This window comes from Myotis brandtii, unplaced genomic scaffold (assembly GCF_000412655.1).
Source record: "Myotis brandtii unplaced genomic scaffold, ASM41265v1 scaffold138, whole genome shotgun sequence".
In the NCBI taxonomy this organism is placed as follows: domain Eukaryota; kingdom Metazoa; phylum Chordata; class Mammalia; order Chiroptera; family Vespertilionidae; genus Myotis; species Myotis brandtii.
In genome coordinates this window covers 1,571,093-1,574,861 of record NW_005354915.1, presented here as the reverse complement: position 1 = coordinate 1,574,861, position 3,769 = coordinate 1,571,093, and the positions used below count along the sequence as shown (strand labels likewise).

The window sequence follows — 3,769 nt, the reverse complement described above, 5'->3', positions numbered from 1 at the left end:
GGCCCAGGATGGGTTGTGGGGCGGGGCCTGGGAGGGGCAGACGGGCTGTGGGGCGGGGCCTGGGAGGGGCCGACCTGCGCCTGAAGGAGGGTGGGGGAGCTTTCCCTTCTCCAAATGACAGGCATGTCCTGGAAAGAGACAGCGCCCCCTGCAGTTCCTCTTCATCCCTTATCAGGGAGGAAGCAGCAGTGGCCACTGAGGTCTTTAATGTCTTCCGGACACGTGGTCGTTCCCCTTTTCACAGGCCTTAGGTGGCACCGGCATCTACACGACCCGCGTGTGATGGCTTTGCTCTGGTTTCCTGCAGTCTGTGTGTGTGATGTTGTTGTAATGTGCCCCGCGAATGACAGAAGGACGCCTCAAGAAGCCAAATTAAAGAGTCACATTTATTGCAATCCGGGACTAGGGAGCCATCATGCACTCCAAATCTCGAAGTGATAAGATGGCCGCAACACCAGATTTATATAGGCAAAAATCACAAAGGTATTGATTACATCCCAGGGTTTGGAATGAGGACCCTGGTTTGCACAAAGCAGTTACAGAAGCGAGATTGAGCCGATTAGTTATCTACAAAGATGAATTATTGTTTTGGATCTTTGGACCACTGAGTTGACAGAACATCATTATCTAGAGCCCTCGGGTCTTGGGACCACTGAGTTGACAGGGACACATTATCTGGAACCCTCGGGTCTTGGGATAATGCTGTCCTGGGGTAAAGGAAAATGTGCTTTGTAAGACCAGTATGACCACAACAAATGGGATTTTACATTACAATCAATAGGGTATTTAATCAAATGGGATGATTTATACAATTCAGAAAATCAAAGTAACTTTTCTATTGTTAAACAAAGCAAATAAGTACAGAAGCCAAACAGCAGGGTTAAAGTTAAACTACAGTTTCTACCTGAGATGATTGCTACCATACTTCCATGTCTCAGTGCCTGGCAAGTGGTGGCGATTCTCATTTCAGGACAGTGACGCCAAGTTTCCATTTCAAAGTTTCCCTTCTAAGTGAAGAGGGTGAGTGACAGGTGTTGGGAGCAGTGGAGGAACTTCGGGCCTAGACGCGTCCGGCTGCCCCAGGGAAGTGGCTAAGCTGCCCGTAGAGATGTGTGTCCCGGCTGCACAGAGCGCCTCCAGGTGCAGGGAGGTGGGGCGTAGGCCCAGCGTGGCTGAGCAGGCCGGGCTGGGGGGCCCCCCCCCCCCCCGCCCCCCCGCAGGTTTCCAGCCGGAGAAGCCCCTCCCTCTCCACCAAGCCAGCGCCCGCGCAGAACACCGGCTTAGAATCAGGCCTCCCGCTCTGTGCCTGTGTGTCCGCATCTGCAAAATGAGCCCTGGAGTGGCTGCCAGGACTGAGCACGTCCCCTGGGCAGCGCCTGGGCACGGGGCTGTGCGTCATCGCCCCAGGCTGTGGGGTCAGCGTTCCCCTCACCCACCTCAGATACCGGTCACGTGGTGTCTTTTCCAACACCAGGTCCGCAGCTGCGGCATCAGCTGCCTCGTGTTTAACGCTCCTTCCTGTGTCTGCGGGCCCTGAGCTCACATGTCTGTGCTTTAATTGCTGACTCTGCTGTTTGGAGTGGCCCCCAAGTACAGTGTGCAGGTCCGTGGGCAGTTCCCAAGTGCACGGGCTGCAACGTGCCTTACGGGGACATACACGTGTTGGATGAGCTTCATTCAGCACAACTTACACTGCTGGGCTGTACGTTCCATGCGAATGAATCATCAATAGCTACCAAAGAAGCTGTCTTTAAACTGAAAACACACGCAAGTCTCTGTAGTGACGGGTTGACCGAACTGTGGCATCCTGATGCTTGCAGGACCCCAACCCTGTGTTTCCCCAAGGGGTGACGACTCAGTCCACAATAAAGCGAAAGCGGTGACTTCCAGAACCACCCACGAGACTCCGGACCTTCTCAGAGGGCAGCAGGCGGTGCGTGGACTGGGCCTGGTTCCCGGGGTGGGACGTGCATGCAGACAGGCGCCCGCTCGCACTGTGCTGGCTCAGCGCGGACCCAGGGGCTCCGGGGGCCCACTCACTGCCTCCCTGCAGTCCCGCAAAATGAGGGCAGGCACCCTTCACCCAGTTACCAAACCCCACACCCGTGGGAGGCCTGGGCTTCTCTGTCACCTGCCAGGTCCTCCCTCAGTGCCCCAGGCTGGCTTCTGACCTCCCACAGCCACGCACCTTGCCTAACCTTCCCCACCCCAGGCACAGCCTCACCTCACCCCTGCAGCCCCCACCCTCAGCCCAGCCTCCCAGCCCCGGCTGTAATTCACACAAGTTTACCATGTCAGCCTTTTTAAAAAATTTAATCCATCCCTGATGATATTTTTTTCCATGATATTTTTTTCCATGGATTTTTTTTTAGAGAGAGTGGATGGGAGAGGGAGAGACATAGAGAGAAACATCAACGTGAGAGAAACACATCCATTGGTTGCCTCCCACATGGGCCCCAACTGGAGCCAGGGATGGAGCCTGCAACCCAGTTATGTGCCCTTGACCAGAATCGGACCAGCAGCCCTTCAGTCTGCCGCTCTAACCACTGTGCTAAATCGGCTAGGGCTGTCCTAGCTATTTTTAAAGGCACAGTTCAGTGGCCTTAAGTGTGTTCACAAGGTTGTGCACACATCGCCATTGCAAATTTGCAAATTTGTTTCATCTTGCAGAACAGAAACTCTGCCGCCATGAAACACTAAGTCACCTCCCGCCGGCCCAGCCCCCAGCGGCCAGCATTTACTTTCTGTCTATGAATTCCTCGCCTGCAGAGAAGTGGAGTCACCCGGGATGTGTCCTCCTGGGACTGGCTGCGTCCAGAACCAGGTCAGCGCCCAGCTGTGTGAAGGGAGAACACAGGTGCGCCTGATGGGGAAGGGGTGGGCGGAGGCGGGGTGGGGGTGTGCGTGGGAGTTGGGGCGCAGCTCTGAGTCATCACACTCAGAAGGCCTTCCCATCTCAGAGCTTTCACATGCAGACCTGCCTGGATGGCTCCCAGGTCCCCGGGGCACCTGTTACACCAGGCTGCTCAGTGGGCGTTAACAGGGTCACCCCCAGGCTGTCTTGGTGACACCGGACCTTCTCAGAGGGCAGCAGGCGGTGCGTGGACTGGGCCTGGTTCCCGGGGTGGGACGTGCATGCAGACAGGCGCCCGCTCGCACTGTGCTGGCTCAGCGCGGACCCAGGGGCTCCGGGGGCCCACTCACTGCCTCCCTGCAGTCCCGCAAAATGAGGGCAGGCACCCTTCACCCAGTTACCAAACCCCACACCCGTGGGAGGCCTGGGCTTCTCTGTCACCTGCCAGGTCCTCCCTCAGTGCCCCAGGCTGGCTTCTGACCTCCCACAGCCACGCACCTTGCCTAACCTTCCCCACCCCAGGCACAGCCTCACCTCACCCCTGCAGCCCCCACCCTCAGCCCAGCCTCCCAGCCCCGGCTGTAATTCACACAAGTTTACCATGTCAGCCTTTTTAAAAAATTTAATCCTTACCTGAGGATATTTTTTTCCATGGATTTTTTTTAGAGAGAGTGGATGGGGCGGGGGGGCGCGGGCGGAGGAGACATAGAGAGAAACATCAACGTGAGAGAAACACATCCATTGGTTGCCTCCCACATGGGCCCCAACTGGAGCCAGGGATGGAGCCTGCAACCCAGTTATGTGCCCTTGACCAGAATCGGACCAGCAGCCCTTCAGTCTGCCGCTCTAACCACTGTGCTAAATCGGCTAGGGCTGTCCTAGCTATTTTTAAAGGCACAGTTCAGTGGCCTTAAG

At 56.4% G+C, this 3,769-nt stretch overlaps 1 long non-coding RNA gene across 1 annotated transcript in view; it reads left to right on the top strand.

The window, feature by feature from the left end:
- The first annotated feature begins 1,535 nt into the window (after positions 1–1,535).
- The window catches only part of LOC106725127, a 3,880-nt gene continuing 1,646 nt past the window's right edge, over positions 1,536–3,769 (top strand). Inside the window, exons 1-2 of the long non-coding RNA XR_001360994.1 lie at positions 1,536–1,933; positions 2,671–2,857. This is a non-coding gene — a long non-coding RNA (uncharacterized LOC106725127). The remainder of the gene's footprint in view (positions 1,934–2,670; positions 2,858–3,769) is intronic.